Source organism: Papaver somniferum, unplaced genomic scaffold, assembly GCF_003573695.1.
Source record: "Papaver somniferum cultivar HN1 unplaced genomic scaffold, ASM357369v1 unplaced-scaffold_133, whole genome shotgun sequence".
In the NCBI taxonomy this organism is placed as follows: Eukaryota; Viridiplantae; Streptophyta; class Magnoliopsida; order Ranunculales; family Papaveraceae; genus Papaver; species Papaver somniferum.
The window spans coordinates 9,224,029-9,244,255 of NW_020622492.1; the positions used below are offsets into that span (position 1 = coordinate 9,224,029).

At 35.2% G+C, this 20,227-nt stretch overlaps 2 long non-coding RNA genes across 3 annotated transcripts; one reads left to right on the plus strand and one right to left on the minus strand.

Moving 5' to 3' along the window:
* The first annotated feature begins 3,754 nt into the window (after positions 1-3,754).
* On the plus strand, positions 3,755-6,763 carry LOC113333737. Its single transcript, XR_003352290.1, has 3 exons — positions 3,755-5,287; positions 5,957-6,034; positions 6,593-6,763. It is a non-coding gene; the product is annotated as an uncharacterized LOC113333737 (long non-coding RNA).
* A 745-nt stretch (positions 6,764-7,508) lies between these two features.
* Positions 7,509-9,194, minus strand: LOC113333527. Of its 2 annotated transcripts, XR_003352113.1 has the most exons (3): positions 9,026-9,194; positions 8,897-8,921; positions 7,509-8,374 (listed from the first exon to the last, which is right to left on the minus strand). It is a non-coding gene; the product is annotated as an uncharacterized LOC113333527 (long non-coding RNA). The 2 variants fall into 2 exon arrangements; XR_003352112.1 differs by lacking the exon at positions 8,897-8,921.
* Between the last annotated feature and the right edge of the window lie 11,033 nt (positions 9,195-20,227).

Consider the following 20,227-nt stretch of genomic DNA (forward strand, 5'->3'; position numbering starts at 1 on the left):
TGTTTTGGCATGTTTGGCATGTCGTTAGCATGTTGGTACGGTTTTGGAAAGACAACTTAGTATGGAGATCTCTTGACACAATTTCCACCTCTTTTAAAGTTGTGGCAGGTTTAGAGCAACCTGATTGGTCAACGAAAGTAGGGGGCCGGCCAAGCACGGGCGCGGCTACCCTTTTGGTGCGCGTGGCGGGTTTAATACGACCTGATTGGTCGATGGGTAATAGTGCCAGCAAGTATGGGCCCAGACACAACTCATGGAAGTGTAGAGGGTTTAAAGCGACCTGATTGGTCGACAAAGGAATAAGGGCTGGTTAGGTAGCATGGGGCATGGCCAAGTGGCGCCGCCTAGCCTGTGGCGTGGCCACACTCCCTCTCATTACTTCTCCTACTCTACGGCTCCGTTATTCTTTGCTTTCTGATTTTGGGTAGGATTTTGCACCTACTAATTCACGGTGGATCAATTGTTTAGTTGCTTAAGCATAATTTATGCGTTGACACAGAATTTACAGAGAGCAGTACGCTTTCTGACTGAGCATTTTATGCAAGGGCGCCGCAAAAGTCCATTTCTCCAAAAACACCTACAAATACATAAAATAGCAAAATAAGCACAAAATCGAGCACTAACAGTATACATAATTGAGAACAAAATAGACACATAAATGCGTCTATCAATCACTAAAAGTTACCAATAATTAAAACAATTATTTGATTGATTGATTTGTTTGTTTGTTTATTTGTTTGTTTGTTTATGTAATGAAGTAAAAAATGTAGGGTACACCCAATAACTTTAGCTAATGAGGATTTGAGAATAATTAATCTAAAAAGTATGAACACGTAGTCAATTTAATACTATAAAAATAGTGAAATTAGTATTAGTGATAGATCTTGTAAATCACATAGAAACTTACTGAACATTACTTATACATAGAATAAACAATTCATAAATACATAAATGTTAACGATATTTTTGAGATTCAACAATATTCGTAAGAGTAGTTAGAATAGTAGTTCACTCAATCAATGTTAATAATAAAAATATTATAATAATATTAATAATTTAATTATAATAATAGTTATAGATGATAATAATGGTAAAATAATTTTAATAAAGTAGTGTTAGCATTTCTCAGTAAGTATCATATTGTACTTAACTTAACTAAAATTTCAATAAGGATATATAACGATAAAAATAATAAATTATGATTGAATAGCTATATAAAATTAATAACGTTGTTCTACGATTGAATTTTGTAAATTAAACTAATGACAATTAGAAATATAAGTTTTGTGTTTAAATTAGACAGTTAAAATAATACTTATTAGGAGTTAGACGTAAAAGGTGAAGATATAATGTATATAATTAAAAGACAACTTGTTAATAATCATGTAATGAAATTATCTTTAGTCTAACAAATGATCCAGTAAATCTAAAATGGAACAAGTATACATGAAGTAGTGATAATAGTATTCGGATACTTAGTGTAATATTAGAATTAAAAGAAAATAAATTCGTATATGAATAGGATCCTTCTTCGTAAATAGATTCAATTATCTTTTGAATTGGAAAATGAAAATTAGGATGACGAAGTTAAACTGTTAGAATTTAAATTAGTATTATATTGAGCATAATTTAAATTAAAATCTCAATAACAAATATATAACGATAAAATAATGATTAGGATTAAATAGCTATGGAAAATTATTAGTGCCTATGTACGATTAAGTTTTGCAAAGTTAACTAATAACAAATTAGAATTATGTGTTTTGCGTTCAAACCAAATGGATAATATAAGACTTATTAGGTAGGATTACGATCGTGAAGTCATATGATGCATACAATAAAGACTAAACTTGTTAACGACCTTATACCCGGATTTTCTTTAGTCCAATAAATGATCATTGAATCACTAAATTATACATATGAAGTGATGATTATAATACTTGAATGCTTAGTACAAAATTAAACTTAAAGGAGAATAAATTTTGTCTTTGAATAAGATACTTATTATTAATACTAAAATCTAAAGACTATTAAAATTTTATGCAGACTCAAATTTAGATCATATTAATTTACCAACACCAATATTTAACAAGATAAAGTATATGGATTCAATATGAATAAATAAAATCTAATATATCAATCTTTTCACGAATGTATGATTATATTTAGAAGATTAAGGCTTAGTGTACCAACTGGACTATTAACTTAAGAATAATGAAAATGATAGTATAATTAAGACTAGAATTTGTGATTAGATAGGCGATAATAACACTATATATACTCATTATTATAAAATTTAGCTTATTATAAATCATTTGGATAATAATTATAGGATAGCAATAGCAAAATGTAATTCTTATTAATAGTACATCTTAAGGATTACTTAGCATGATATAAATTTAAGGAACAAAGTTAGATCAAATTAAATCCGTATTAATAATAAAAATTAATCTTGGCATTATAATTAATTAAGATTAACTTTTATCAATTTAAGAGATAAGAAATAAATGTAATAATACTAATAAAATTGTTAATACCAAACAATTATGAAAAATTGTTAGCTGTTATTTACTTATATCAAGTCACATAATGAAATAAGCAAATAGATACATTGAAAATAATAAGAAAAACAATAATAGTAAGATAATAGATATAACATTAAGTTATTCTTAATAGTACATGAATTTAAAAATTATCTAGTTATAATAATATAGTTTCATTTGGAATTAAAATTTGATTTCATTAGAATAAATAAATGATAATAATGATTAAATAAATTTTAATGATTAAATTGTTTAAAATGATGTAACCTATTTATATAAATTATGAAGCAAAAATTTTAAGCTAAATTAGTTAAAATAGAATTTAGAGATTGATTAGTCATAATAAGTTAGCATTTAATTAATCCAGCACTGAGGAATAGTGAAGGTTGTGTTTCTCTGTTTGTATGAAGGCATTGTTGGGATTGGCCAACCTTGACAGGGCAACTGCATTCAGAGATGACCGATCATAGAAGTATGCTATATTTAATCTGGAAAACCAATAGATGTAAGTTCACTTAGAAAGATTCGTAGGATCCTTCCTTGAAGTTATAGTTTCATATTTCATAAAATAGAAATTTGCGTAAGAAACTTATAGACTAAAATTTATAGTTTTCCATTTTAAAAATTAGTGTAAGAAACTTAGATTTTCATATTTGATGGAATCTAAATCAGCGTAGTTGAACCTAGAGCTACAAATTTTAAATTTTAGTTGTAGAAAGCCATATAGGTTTGTGCTTTGTTTACGTTGTTTGCGCTTAGACAAGAGACGGGATTATTCTAAGGTGGGGTTTTTTTGAAGACCAGAAGGATCATTGATTTTCGAGGACGAAAATGTATAAGGTGGGGAGAATGTAAGGTCCCTCAAGCTCGTCAACGCTATTAGACTAGTCAAGAGACGTCTTAGTCGATAATTACTCGATTAGTTTAACACGAACATTAATTAATAGAAATTAATCTAACAATGATCTAGATACGAAATTAGTACCGCCGAATATATATCGAAAATCTAGGAAGAATGGACTACTCGAATGTGTCATTCGGATATCGGACGAAGAATGTATCATCAGTTTACTAAGAAGGGTAAAATCGTTATTTCTTATATAAACGCTTTTATACAACACAGACACGTTTCAGCTGTCGTTATCTAAGCAAGTGGTGTCCTAGTATTTCTTGTTGGTCTTATGTTCACCGATCGAGAAGATAAAGCTTCTTTTCTTTCTTTTTCTTCTCCTCTTTCTTTCTTCTTCTGATGTTCTTCTCTGCGAGTTTGAGAGAAATCGAGTGGAAGTTCTGTGTTCGGAAGAAGATGGGGAAGATTATTAAGTAGAAGATGGTGATGATGTTGTGGTCTGTTAAGCATGGGATGAAGGAGAAGATTGAGTTACTGTAATCGAAGTTAGGGTTATATATTGGTTTAATGTTCTGAAGATTAAGAAGATGGTATATACATCTACTGTTGGATGAGGAAGCATGGGTAGATGTTTAATTGGAGTTCTGAAATCGTTTTGAAGATGAATTGAAGAATCAAAGAGCTAGGGTTTCTATGAATTCATTGGAGTTCGATTTATGTGATGATTAAGAATAATTAAGGATGGGTTTGATAGATTTGAAGATGTAAGTGATGTTTTGAACGTGAATCTGGGAATCAAAGATTTGAATTAAGAATTAGGGTTTCATAAGAAAAATTCAGTAGAGAGTTTGAATATGAAATTGATAATCTTGAATAACGATTGGAGATGGGTTTGATATGAATTAGGTTTAAGGTTGAAGATCTTCTTGAAATGGCAGTTAGGGTTCAAAGTTATGAATCTGAAGTTTAATTGGTGGTTGAATTGCAAGTTGTGATGTGTTTGGAAGTGAATTATATTTCCAGCAGAATTGATTTGGTGAAATAGACAATTCAGAGGTTGTTAAAGTTTGGGTAAGTCTCTACTTGTTCTAATTTCGGTATTTTGAGTTGATGAAATTGTATAGTTTTCTTAGTTGGGAATGAACCAGGATTGGGATAATTGTAGAATGGAGTTGTAAGTTTAAAGTTGTAGGGTTTTTGTGATGAATAGCAGGGGATTAATGTTGTATGCTTGGAAGATACAAGTATTGATTATATAGATGAATGTTAGGGTATGTAGAAGGAATGAATACTGAAGATTGTTGAAGTGGACATATTATAGATAGAACTGGGATCATAATGGTTATTAGGTTTAAGTGTTACTACGGAGAAATGTGGATTCAAAGATGAATTGTATTGTTGTTGTTGTGGTTTGGAATTGCATGTGTTGTGACTGGAATTAGTTGTGTCGGTGGTTTAAGATGATGGTTGTCTGTGTATTGAAGTTGCAGGGGATATGAGTGATCTGTTGAAGTTGTGAAGGTGCAATTTTTGGTTGTATGGGTCTGAATTAGGTTATGTTGAAGTACATGGAGCTTGGGTTATAAACTAAGTTGATGTTGAGTTATGAGTTAGACCAAGTGGTTGTAGTTGAATTTGGTGACGATTATAGAGTTTGAGTTTAGTGCTTAAGGTGCAGTTGAGTTTGGTTCATTGGATAATGGGGTAAATGTTGATGATATTGGTATTGTGTCTCAAGTAGGGATTATGGGAACAAATTGCAAGAGTAATTGCAGGTCTGAAGTCTTTGAGCTTTGATGTTGAGAGTTAGGCGAGTGTAAGGTTTTGCAGAGAGGATGAATTGGTGTTAGTTGCTCTTAGTGTTTGCTGTAAAAGCTTGGAACGGCTTTTGCAGGTAAGCTGAATTGTGATTAAGAATATACTTTTGAAGTTATTTGTATTTATTGTTGTACTGTATTGATATTGAAATGTTAATATGATAGATAAAGGTGTAAGAATTAGCGTTAGAGGAATCTGTAACTTGGTGTGTTTAGTTAAGCTTGTATGACTGAATAGATTCAGTCTGACTTAGATTGTGTTCTGTCTGACTCAACTGTCTGAGTGAGTTAACTCGGTAATTAAGATTTGACCCCGATTTGACTCAGTGGACCATTCACCGTGGACTTTGACTTGACCTTGACCTTGACTAGACGTTGAATGTTAGTTGACCCGTAACCGTCAGTTTGACCGTTAGTGACTGTTAGATGACTCTTATGAACTGGACCTTAATTAATGGGCTTGTTTAGTTAACTTGGGCTTATAGCTAGTTTTCCTAATGAATATGAATTGGACCCTGAAGGTCCGATTTAGCCTTTGGTTCCTTATACATAGATGTATATCTTCCTGAGACTATCCAAGTGGACCATAGAATGAACCTAGTTGAATTAGCAAACCTTAGTTATGCTAAGTATAGAGAATTAAAAGGTGTAAAGTCATAAATGAGTTTAGAATCCTTAGATAGACTTGTATGATTTCTTGTGTGAGTCTTTTGGCTAGATTCTTAGACTTCTTGTGTGATTAATAGTTAGTTTATATTAACAACGATCGATTCAAAGGATGAACCAGTGGATCTCGAGGTAGGCGTGGCTTGTCATCAAAAGAGGTGAGAAATTATATTTAACTCTATTGTGATTATTGTTGTTTTCCTTTTCAAAAGTTTATGTTTAACAAATTCACGCATTGTCTGGTTGTGCTTTCCATGCATTTGTTTAACTTTGAATTACGAAAGTTCTGTTATTTCTTTTAGTTTTTCCATTGCTTGGAAAGGAATTGTAATGCTTTGTTGTCTTTATGAATTGTTTGGGAAATAAGAATTTCCATTTGATTGTTTGGAAATGAGAATTTCCATCTGTGGTATATAGGATACTGCTCCTTCCTTTATATCTACATGAATTCGAGCTTTTATACAATCACTAGGTGCGGGACGAGTCACCATATAGCTATCTAGGTGCGGGACGAGTCACCATTATTATATATTGTTTTGGAAGGAGTTAGTTCCATATACATGATTGTTTACCTATGTGAAATTGATTGCGCTTTAAAGTTTAGGGAAACCATGAATTGTTTTCAAATAATTTTCAATGATCACATGAAAGTTAAATGTTAATTCCTACGGGGCACCCCTTTTAAGGATTATGTACTCACCCATTTCCACTTTCAGTTTCAGAGACAGATAAGAGTTACGCAGCGGAAGCTTCAAGGAGTTGAATTCGTTAGTTGGTTAACTTTTGTTATGTTTATTATGTTGCATATTATATTTGCATAGCAAACGACTATTGTATATGTATCATTTGAGAGAAGTTCTTGTATATATATATATTTCTGAGCGGGGCTAGTTTTGGGTTAAGTTTTTATAGCAGATTTCTTAATTGAATGCTTGAGTATTTGATTTAGATTCGTAGTGCCTCTTTATTTAGTTAATCTCTTGAATTAGTCAGCTGCTAGCTTTGGGGGCGCTACAATACTTATGGTGAAGAAACAAATTTGTCACTTAAAATAGTTTTAGCAGCGAAAATTGTTCGTCTCAAAATATATTTATAGTGAAGAAGCAAATTCGTCACATAAAATAGTTTTAGACGCGAAATTTGTTCGTCTCAAAATATACTTATAGTGAAGAAACAAATTTGTCACCTAAATAATTTTAGCCATGAAATCTGTTCATCTCAGAAAAATAATAGTTTAGCAGCAAACTAATTTTCGTCCCAAAATAAAAAAATCAATAACAAAATTTTGTCGTCTCTAAAATACTTATAATGAACAGTTAGGATAAAAAAATCAATAACAAAATTTAGTCGTCTCTAAAATACTTATAATGAACAGTTAGGATTGTCTTTGTATAGCCATTTCAATAACAAATATCATCTCCAAAAAAAAAAACTTTACCTGCAAATATAATTGTCTCCAAAATAATTTTTCCGATGAAGTCATCCGTCTCAAAAGTTATTAGAGACAGAACACGGCTCTCACCATAACTAATTTCTCAACCAGCCATACCCGTTACCAAATTTTCTTTAATGACTAGCCTATATTATCGCCGATCATTCCAGAGAGATTTATTACACAAAAAATAAATATAAACAAATAAATATTTAAATTAATAATATTAGTTGAACAAAAAATAATTAACCCAGTCAAATAAATTTTTTAAACAAGATCCAAACCAAAAAAATCTGATAAATATACTCTACCAATAAATAAATAAACACCGCTATTAGTAAAAAAAGATACTAGACTAAAACATTAATGTGACAAGTGACTTGTGGCATAGCATTCAACTTTCAGTTGTTCCATTAGCGGTAACGTTGTTTAGCCCGAGAGTATGCATCAACTTTTGTATGTTTCTTGTAAACTTTCCGTTTTCTTCTTTCAACATTCTGATAACCTTATTCTTGGCGCATCTTTGGTCTACTTGAGCTTGAATTTTTTCGGCCTGCTCTTGTATCATTGCATAAAGTCCTGCACTGTTGCTAGGTCACCAAAGACAACAAGCAAACAACAAATAGTTCTCCTAGATGTGCAACCCTGTGATGAATATCCTACCACAACAGTCTAAAAAGTTTGAACAATACATAAAACCCAAGCCGCTACATATATTTATCAGTATATCTATAAAAAATAAAATGGCAAGCAAGTCAACCAACATGGTTCCCTAAGTTACTTGCCATAAGTACTGATAAAGTGCAACCAGGAGGAGCCAAATCCATCAAAAAAACTCTTATGCTTGCATTTACAAGTTCTCCATTTACCATCAATAAGCTTAAAAATCAGTAAATTTCCTAAAGAACACCCATAACAGTAATCCTAAGGAGTTATCATGAAAATATCAGTATTTTTGTACCTGTGAATTATTACGTATGCCAAAGTCCTGAAGCGCATGCTTGTCATCTATTAGCTTCTCATTATGGTACGAAAAGCAGAAGTTACCTCATACCATACATGCCTCCTGTACACCAGCCACAAAATGAAACTCATTAAAAGATTGTCACTGATCAATTAATCAATTCCTCATAGAAGAACTAAACAACATACTTTAAAGAATTTCATATCCTAATTAAAGTAATTCTGTTAGACATCATAGTGGATTTTAGATTCACTAAAACAGTTATTCATAAAATATTTATTCCTACGGGAAGCTCTATTCTTGCTTTGCTGGGCTTTTCATTGCATGATTTGAATCTGGAGATCAAATCATGCATGTTCAATAAAAGTGATCAAGGGAAAATACTTGAAAATTAGCAATTTATAATGCTAAATTTAGAGTTTGTCTCATAAATGTAAATTTTACGAACTCGCAGTCATACAGATTTGAGATTAGTGCTATGATTTTGGTTATCATTCACTTATTTATCTATCATCGGATGTGAATTTGGTTGAGGCATATAAACGAACACTTAAACTGCAATAATATATTACGAAAAAAACGAAGCCTAATAAAATCATAAAATCTAATAAAAGAAATAGTTACCATGAGTTTTCTTCTTGATTGCTAACTTTGATGATGAATTAACAAAAAATAATAATTCAGTTAAGGAATAGATTACAAAGAAAAACAAAAAAATATTAACTGAAACAGATTCAACCGAAAGAGGACTACCAGGAGGAGGTTTCTGGTTTCGAAACGTTTTGAACATTTGAACTTCGACCTAGTTGAATAAGAATTTGTTGCATAAACAGGAAAATTACTCATCATAGTCTCATTTATAGTTTTGATGGAGGCGGAGATGGATGATTAGCTAGGTTAATATTTTAGGTTTCCAATCTCTTTTTCGGGGAACCAAAGAATGAGATATATGGTCACGATTTGCGATTGTGTATTTCTCACACCCATATCCCTCAGATGTTGTGTAGCGAGGTTAGACGATTTTTATTTCTGACACGGATTTGATTGGTACCCAAATTTGTAAGGTCAATTTAGCACCACAAGCAAATTTGATCCAGCGGCTGTTATAGGTTTTAGAAATATACGAGTGACAGCATTGTATAGGTTCGGAGCTTCAGAAATAAAATTTAGTGGATTTTAAAAAAAAAAGGAAAAAAAAAGAGTATACTACCAACGTTGCTAACGGGTTATGCCAGTTTATAGGGGAGGTTTAAAGGTTTCATTCAATCTTATTTTATATTGTTTTCGAGTGAATTTGTTGGCGAATCAATATTATAGTAGATCTCAGATCCTATGAACTAAGATATTAAAGGTTTCATCCAAATTTGTTGGCGAATCAATATTAAAGGTTTCATCCAAATTTCCGTAGCGTCACACACCATACTAAACCCAAAATTTGATCTTTTTTTTCCTCTTTGGTCTTTGGTTATACTCGCACCACTGCAATTGCTCTAAGACCTGATAAATTATTTTGGAGTCTATTTGTGTAAATCGCTAATCATGTTCGATGAAAGTGAAGAGGAACCTGATTTTTTTTTTTTATAATCAATGTAAGTAAATCTTTAAGCATATAAAACAAGTTAAAAAGGAACACGTAATTGGGGATATGGAAGCTAATTGGGGATATAATTACATGATAAAATAGGAATCCTAATATCATCTGGGTCACCCCTTATGTAATTACTTTTTTAATTCCTATCTAGCCCTCACTAATCACGTTTAGTGGTTAATAATAATTAGTAAAATCTTAAGTATTTGGGGGATAGATTAGTGTGTATTTTTATTTGAATTTGTGTGAGTGAGGTGACAGTAGGAGGGAAAAATATTTTTGGGTGGAAAGTTTTTTGTGAAAATGGAAGATGATTGTGAGGAGAGAATTGCAGCTGTTGAATCTTTAGCTCAACTACAACAACAATCATATCTTTAATCTTCGGTTAATGACAACAACTCACAATTGGAGTTATATGATGAACCAACACCCTTAGATCATGATTTTCGTGAGCATGAAGTGTTTTATGAAGAACCAACCCAAAAAAGTAAACATGTTCAACATACAAGCAACCCCAACACACGGGTAATGCTTCAAAGAGGTCGAAAATTTGATTATTTTTTTTTTGAAACCGCCATTTTTTTCTCTGAAAAAGCTTGGTGCCGGCATACACGTAGTATGAATACCACGCCAGAACATCCATACCCGGCATGGTATTCATACTATTTGCATGCCGCACCAAATATCCCCCATTTTGAATCAACTGCAGGTGTGGTCTTCAACCACAAAATACATGCCAGCACGCAGTAAACTTTTTACCTACCACCGAATATTCCCTGGAATATTCAAACTGGCGTGGTTCGCTCCTAAATTTCCATGCCGGTACCACGAGAAGAACATCCAGGAGTTAAAGATTTTTGAACTTAAGTACTGGCGTGGTATAAATGTAATCGAGAACGCCGGCACAAAATCCCGGCATGGTTTGAAAATTAAGTGTCATGCCGAAAGCGTCTACCGGCTTGGGACCTTACTTATTTAAGAATACCGGTACCACTAAAATAACATCCAGAAATTATTCACTTTGGTAGTAGCTTACCGGCGTGGTTTTAAATTTATCGAGCATGCCGGCGCCTTTCTCCGGCTTCAACTCTTGTTTAACGAGCATGCCGGTATTACCCATTCCGGCATTTATGTTCAAGAAAATACAATGCCGGTACTTTTTAAAATTAGACCCTCTTTTTCAAGTTTATTTACGAAATGCCGGAACATTATTCTTGAAGGCCGGCACTTGTTTTCGGCTTTGGTTATTTTGGCGGAAGTGTCGTCGAGCATGCCAGAAATAGTATAGTAATTTAATTTTTTTGTGAACTAATTCAATTTTCTTTTCATTCATTCCTTAGATTGTTCCCTACGTTGATCCAACAAATTCCAAACCGCTTGGTCCGGATACGTCCGAATACTATAAAATACCTCCGGTATGTTACCAAACAATACTTTTCACCTAGTCTTTAAAATTTATGTAGGGATTGCTTGTAATGAACCTTATAATCTTACATTGTCGTCCTCATGTAGGGGATAAAATCTCCAGAGGAAGCAATTGCTTGGGTAAAAGAGACGGCACTTAAACACATGTGTGTGTTGGTGAGGAATACCCAACGTTCAGATTATCGTTTTGAGATGGTTTGTGAGAGAAGTGGGAAATACAATAAGAAGGATAGCCATAAGAGAAAGGGTTATGTATATCCAAAGAAGACTAATAGGGTATACAAGACTCGTATGAGGAAGGATGATTGCCCCTTAAGCTTGTATTTTATTCAAGAGACAAAGAAACCAATGAAAAGGAATGGGATTGTACGGTGTGTTTTGGCCGTCATAACCACCGGGATCCGAAAGATTTTGTTGGTCACTCCCTAGTTGCGAAGCTAAAACCTCATGAATTCGATAATGTAAATAAAATGACCAAAGCATGTATCAAACCACGAGTGATTCTCAGAGGATTCAAGGAAAAGGATAAGACGAACGTTTCTTCTCTAAGTACAATCTATAGTGCGCAAGCAACCATTAGAAAGGTGGAATGGGAAGGGAGGACCGTTATGCAAGAATTTGAGAAGATAGCTTGGGATCACAACTACACGCATATCATTAAAAGAGGACCGGACAACAAGCCACTTCAAATATTCATTGCGCATCCTTTGCTTTCACAATTGGCTCATACATGTTGTGGTGTTCTTATGATGGATTGCACCTACAAGACAAACAAATACAACATGTCGTTGTTCAACATCGTGGGGCAAACATCGGACAAGGTATCATTCACATTGGCTTGGTGTTTAATGGAAAACGAGAGCGATTACAATTATCATTGGGCCTTACGACAATTGAAATTATTGTTCCCGGAAAATCAATTTTTGAGGGTCATCATAACCGGTCAAGATGACGCACTAATGAATGTTATATCGACGTATTTCCGGATGCACAAAATTTCCTATGTACGTATCATATACATCAAAATGTGACAAAACATTTTCATGCTTTGTTTGAACCCTCTAAGGAAGATATTAAGAAGAGAATGGTTGCTCAACTAGAGGAAGATGTTCGCAAGGAGAAACTATCACCCGAAGAAGAAGAAGATGAAAGAGGAAAGATTAAAGAGCGAGTGGACAAAGAACACGATGAAAATCATAAAAAGTGGTTGGAATTTCTAAAGGATTGGGAGAAAGTTTATTGGGCTCTTATCGAGGATATATATGAAAATAGATTGAACATGTTTACTGCAAAATATAACGAAGTGTATCCAAGTGATGTCTCATATTGTCGGGATAATTGTTGGATAAGTTCAAGGAAAAATTTGTGCGTGCATGGACAAATCGGTATAGACACCACGGGAATGAAGAAACTAGTATAGCGGAGTCCGTTCATGGGATATTTAAGGATCTGATCCAGTCCGGCCAAGAAAACGTGGTTACGGTCACCGAGGCATTTGAATAATACTTTAAGGCTGATATCAATAGGATCAAGAAGGCTTTTGAGAAAAGCTCGATGGAAAGGATGACATCATATTTTCGATATGGTAAATTGCTCCAAGGAATAGAATTCAAAGTCTCGCAATGGGAAATAAAACATATGATTAAACAAATGGAAATGGAGATAAACTACGGCAAACCCGGTGATGTGTGTATTTGTCCCGACATGTCTTTGTTGGGGCTTCCGTGTCGTCATATACTTGTGAAGTATGAAGAAGTGATACCTATTGAGGTTATTGATCCGTTTTGTAAGCAATTATCTTTCGACCCCCCCCCTACGGAAGCTCCCGGACAATCACCATGGGATACTCCGGAAGCAAAGGAATTCTATGAAGCTTACTCACGTGGCAACTCGGCTAGCCGACAAGTATTTTTGAGCCAACTAAGGCTAATTACACCCCCATGGATAACACAAAGTGAAGATCCAACAAAGGGAGATCCGCCCGGTAGACCACAAATTAAAACCACAAAGAGAAAACAAAGGAAATAATTGAAAGCAATGAGTCAACGCGAATATGAAGACGAGGCAAGTAAGAAACGAGACCCAACCGGATGTGAGCTTTCGGAAGCAAGGTTCACGGAAGCGCTGGTTCAAAAGAAAAGGGGTAGGCCGGTTTTGGAACCGCCATCAAGTCAACAACAAACGGGAAATTCCATATCCACACCACAAGTCGATGAAGTGCCGGTTCCAAAGAAAAGGGGTAGGCCAAAGAAGTTACCGCTATCAAGTCAAGAACAAATGACGGATTCCGTATCAACACCACAAGCCGATGAAGTGCCGGTTCCAAAGAAAAGGGGTAGGCCGACGAAGGTGCCCGCATCGATGGAACAAGAACAACAAGCTGAGGAAGTGGATGTCACGCCTAGATTCGATGTAGCGGAGGTTACAAAGAAAATGGGTAGGCCTAGGAAGGTACCAACAATTATTGAACAAGGAGAGCATTCTAAAGTCACACCCATAGTCGAAGGGGCGACTTTGCATATCAAAAATGAAAGGCCGAATAAGGAACCTACATCAAGTCAAGTACATCAAGCTGAAAATTCCGAAGTCACGCCAAAGATAAGTGATAGCAAAGGTAAGCGACCAATGCCTAGTCATCAACAACACGATGGTGAAGTAGTCCCTTTTAAAAAGCAAAGGGGTATGCCAGGGAAGTACGGACTCCCAACACATACCGAAGACATTGGAAGTGTAGAGATTGCAGAGGATGGAATGGATATAATTAAGATGCAAATTGGTAATATGAAGATGTATAAGGATTCCAAAACAGGCAAGACTTATAGACATTACCATACCAAAATAGAAGGTTATGTAGACCAACTTCCCAAGTTTATTCGCGAGTATATTGTATATACGGATGATGTCGATGGAGATGGAAATTGTGGCTATCATGCCGTGACCGAACAATTAGGAATCTTTGAGATGCCGGTTAGTAAAGGGATGACACCATGTCGATACGCTAGAAATAGGATGGGCGAGCAACTTATGAAAAAGAAGAGTTGTTACAAACAATTGGTAGATGATGACGAAGGGTTTGATAGTTTGCATTCTCGGGTGTTAGGGCCAGAGCATGAGATGAAGTTCCTTCCTACTGAATATTGGATGAAAAATTCTTGTGGCGGATACATTTAACTGTGTTGTTCATTATTTTTCCCCCACCGAACAAACAACTTATACGCCAAAGTGGCAAAAGTGCGAAGGATCTCTTAAGAAGAGAAGAGTTGTCTTGCCGTCCGTGAACGGGAATCATTTCATTATTCTGAAGCTCAAGAAATTTTTTCCATTGCCACCGGTTTATCCATTGACTAAAAACAAGGATATAGTCCCCAGTCACTGGGAGGAATGGATGAAATTGTATGAGGAGAACCACCAATTGTGGGATGCATTGAAGCTATCAATTAACCCGGAGAAGGGAGAAATTATTATTCATAAATTAAAAAGTGATGAAGAGTAATTTGGAAATGTGTGGTTCACTGCTACACAACCTTTTGTTTTTTTGGAAGTTTGAATTGTAATCATTAAACCATATGCTACGACATGCCGGAATGAACTAGATCAAACTTTACAATGCCGGGAAATGATTCCGGCTTAGAAAGTCATTTTTCTTTTATGCCGGAAAAGCACCATAAGTATACAGAGTTATCAGGTTTAGTGCCGGCGTTGAAATTAACTTCCTAATAATGCCGGAATTCTACACAGATCACTTATGTGTGAGGAAAAGAAAGAGTACCCGGCATTGTCTAGAAAAGCGAATCCATACCGGAGTTCTAAATTCCTTTGCTACGGAGAAGAAATAAATATACCGGCATTGTTCTTACAATTTCGACCATGCCGGTTCTGAAAAAAAAAACATAAAAATTGCAATGTTTGACATGGATTTACCAATATAATATGTTCTAAGGCAAAAGCAAATGAAATCAACATCTCCAAAGTTTCGCAAGACACACAAAATAACATAAGCAAGGACTAGATTGTTTAACAAACCATACGTAAAGTTAACATGTTCCAAATCGAAACAAATGAAACAAAGATGTTCAAAGTTTAGCAAGACACAAAAAAAAAACATAAACCGACAGTAGATTGTTCAAATACATAACTAATACTATAAAAGAAACATTAACAAACTTTTTTCCATTCACTCGGTCCTTGGCTTATTGTGAACCCTCTTCTTCGTTTCCTTCCACAAGTCCTTTGCATTTGGATCTTCAACTTTGTCTATCTTTTCCTCGAATGTCTTCATTTCTGCCGGGGTCAGCACCTCTCCTTCCTTGTTCTTGCATTAAAACCAGTTTCCCAATTTTCTTAGCCGCGAACGATGTTGTCATATTATTCCATTAGTATGTTCACTTTTATAAGTTTATAGATATAATTCTAATAATAGGAAGTGAACAAGAATTACGTACCACCAACGTGGGGGTCTTTAGAAGTACGGGTACAGTAAGTTTTTCAGCAGTTGTGGAGGGAGGTTATGCTTGTGGAGGTACTGTTTCGGTGGCCGGGCGTACAATACAAGGATGGGAGTACCTCAAATGACCTCTGAGGAAGCTTGGTTCCGAATCGTAACCGTTTTACGCCAATTCCCAACCAAAACTATCCAGCAGTAGTTGTTGTTCTTCCCTTTCATTACAATGTACAAGTAGAGGAGTTGGTTTGTAAACTACCAGCGTATGTTGTTCATCTGATAGACATTGTGGAAAGTCATGAGAGAATTTGGCATCAGATTTACCCGTAAGTTTTTTCTGTTTGTACCCAAGTTGGCGCATCACAGGCGAGGGTTATGCATAACAAATCCTTTTGGATGAAACAATGGTCCGTTGTAAAATGCTACATTGTCATGCCTTGCAAAGTGAACTCCTCTTTCGTTCTTATATGGGTCAAACACTATATCTTCGACAACGATAGAGTCCAAAACCTCTCTCATGGAGAGTAACTGAGTTCTGTTATTGGGATTCGCTTTATTGTCGAAAAAGTATTTCTTAGCTACAGGAATGTGTGGTGCCAAACCATACATTGACGACTCCAAATATTTGTACTCCTTGAACAATGTTGGGAAGTGTTCATAAGCCCACACCTACACCAATGAAAGATCGTTCCAATGAAATGTATAAGAAAAGAACTAATTGGAAAACAAAATAACTAGTTCACATTACCTGTAATACAGTGAAATTCCCATTAAATTGTCAGGTTGTCGCCTTAGAATATCTACGCATCTCCGCTAATAAATGTGCCAAGAAAGCAGTGCCCCATGAATACTCATGAACCTCCTCCAAGGGATCCAAGTATTGTAAGTGGTTCATATGCACCCTGTAACCATTAGAGTCAGGGAATATTGCGATGCCCAAGAGGAACAACAGATAAGCAACGATAGTGTGTTGAATTTGTTCGGCATTCAATTCCTTTCCCAACGTATGCCCAAACAACTCTCTGAGCTTGACGACTTTAATAGTCTTTTTCATGGTATTATTTGACACGTACATATTTGCTTTTGTCGTTGCCTCGTCCCAACCAAAAAACTTTTTAGTCAGCTCATAGATCTTGGACCATTCTAGGGTCTTACCGTCATCTTCTTTCTTAACAGCTTTTCCAAGGATCTGTAGACCTAATATTCTTTGGACATCTTCAGGGATAATGGTCATCTCGCCAAAAGGAAAATGCATGGTATCAGATGAATCAAAAAACCTATCCAAGAAGAAATTCGCCGTCACTTGATCAGTGGCCACATAATTTTCTACCGCGGGATACAACCCAGATGCTCTTACTACCGCTTGAACATCCCCACACTCCCCTTCCAAATCCCAAGTATCCCATTTGTTGATGGAGGCAAACATGGAAGGCTTTATTGTGGTCCTATCCAAACATACCAAACAAAATTCAATTCACATAATGTCATAAATAAACAATATAATAAAAAGATGCAAACTTCTTACATAAGTTGAATAGATCCAACGAGCCCAAGAGTCCTTGTAGTCAAATAAGAGTTTCGAATCTCTCGGCTGACCCCAGTGTTTTCCGTCATAGCGTTTTGGAATCATGTCATATGTTTTTGGGAGGTGCTTTGGTGGGTCCTTTTAATTTCTCTCACCGGATTCAACTCCAAATATGAGCCACCTGCTGGATCAGGGGGTACATATTTCTCCCACTGAGCATCATCATCGCTACTTGTGTCTGTCTCCGGGGGAATCTCCTGAATCATGACCTTACCACGTTCCGGATCATCTCGACTACGTCGAGGCCGAGAATACTTAGGTTTTCCTTCATCAACAACTTTTTCCTTTCCTTTCTTCGTTTTTGCAGCTATTGACCTACGTACAAAATGAAATTTAACAAAATAATAAAATCAGAACCGGCATGGACGGTGAACATAACGATACTGCCAGCAAATGTTCTGGCATTGTAATCTGAAAGGATTTTATGCCGGTTTTCAAGTACCGACATTGTATGTAAATAAAATCCTATGCCGGTAATATGGGAATTGTCTACAGATATTTAACAAAATAAGGTCATCAAAACCGGCATGGATAGTGAACATTACGATACTGCCGGCATAGGTGTCGGCATTGAAATTTATAAGGTCTGTATGCCGGTATTCTAATAACTTACATGCAATAAAAGAGGGATACAGGACATATAAACCGGCATTGTATTCAAATTTAATGGTACGCCGAAACTAAATTCGAATTTCAGTTCACTAAATTCGAATTTCAATTCATTAAATTCAATTTAAAATTTCCTTTTACCTAGTACAAACAATAAACATGCAAGTTTCAATTTGTGTTTTTTATACTATGAAATAAACCCTAAGAATGCTTCAATAAACATAGACATCACTTACCTCATCATCTCTGTTATTTCCTCCTCATCATCTTGTTCAATAGATGCTTCTGATTTCGATTTACCACCAGGATTAGGTTTTGGTTTTTTAGGAGGTTTGCGAGGACCCATTATTTTTTTGGGTTGAAGAATTGAATGAATTTGGTTCAGAGGATAAAACCAAATAATGGAGTTCAGTGGTTTTGGAAGTTCTTTTGGAATTGCGAAGTGAAAACAAAGAAATTGAAAGATGGAACCGTTTTCATTCTATAACCGTTAATTTTATGTAGTAATGGAGTTTGTAACCGTCACATAAATGGAATGAGGGAGTTTTTAACGGTTAGAATGGTGGATAATTGGTGCGATAGTTACAATGGAAAAGAATAAGGAGTTAGCATTAGTTGTCGAACTTTCATAAGTGGAATCAAGGGGTTTGTAACTGCCACATAAATTGAGTTTGTAACAGTCATAATTCCGGCATGGACATATGGTACAATTCTATGTCGGCATCCTGACAATAAGTTTAAATTGTGTCTACAATACCGGCACTTGTAACGATATAGTATTTGGTTCTTTTTTAATACCGGCACTGGAAATAAACTTAAGGAAAAAACAACATTAACCACATAATCTTAAGGAAATAAATAACATTAACCCAAACAGGCCGTCATACTAATATTAAGGAAATTAAATTAGAAACATTAACCGCATAAACAACATTACACATGATATGAAAGATTTTAAGATAATTGCAACTAACAGCATTTCTCGGGACGAGATTCAAGAAACAAAGCAGCTTCGAAATGGCTCTTTTCTCCAATTGGTATATGCGTCCTGAGCTTGATACCTATTCCCTCCGAATCTTGCGAGAAACTCGTTGTATTTGTGACATAATTTTATGAGGGAAATTGTGCGATTCGCTACAAACACATCCCCGTAATCCATTTTGTGTTTCTTGCATTTACCGTCCACAAACTTCTGCATATAAGGACCATCCTCAACAAGACCCCAAAAAAGGTTTGAAGGGCGGTGATCTTCCGGGAGATCCGATACTATGTAGTAATTTTTAATCCATTGGGTTTCTTCCTCAACATACGCTTTTATCTTCGCTTGTTTTACACGTTCGTATATGTCTTTAGTTTCTTTGCGATATTTTGATTCTATTGTTGCCTCTTCTTCTACTCTTTTCCTTCTAAGTATCTGTTCTTCCATTACGGAAAGTGACTTGGTGGTTTGCTCCTTCCTTCGAAGTTTTTCTAGTATCATGGGAATTGAGTTGGTGGTGGATGATGATTGATTCCCTATCGAAGTGGATACTTTTTTTCATATAAAAATTCTCTGATATCGGTAGTTGGTGATTGATTTGCCATCAGAGAAATGTATTGGATCTCACCTTTTTTTTTTTTGAGGTATCAACTGCAATAGGTGTATCCACATTAAATAGATGAGGACACAACGGCTTTTTCCCACTTTATCATTCCGGCATTGTCAGTAACTTAGATTCCACGCCGGAAATGGTCTTTATTGGTTTATGGTTTAAAAAAATAGTCGTTATGCATTGAATGTTTAATTCCGGCATTTAATAGAAGATGTTCGACCATGCCGGTAGTATAAACCGACACAGTATTGTATATAAATTCAAAGCCGGAACATGGTTTATTGCACACAGAATTTTGACACCAAATTACGGCATAAAATAATATATGGTTTCTATGCCGGAGATATAACAGTATTGGATTATGTTAACGATGTATGCCGGAACTATAATTTATTTCAAATGTATTCCTTGTCGCAGGAAGCACGAATGCACTTATCACGTGCATCAAGCCTTTAAACCACCTGGTGACCCAAGTGGACGAGTTTAGTCTCGTGAGGGTTTACATAGAGATGTACCCACAAAACCTTAACAAAAACTACCCTAAAAACCTAACCAAATACCACTAAACCTATCAATCTTCTTAGGAAGAATCCGTCTCCGATTCACCTAGCTGGTGGTACTCCGTGACTTTGCTTACAATGTGGTTCATGTTGGCATCAAATATGAATGCTCCTCCCTTTTCCTATAAGTAACGCGTTTTCACGGCTTCATGCTA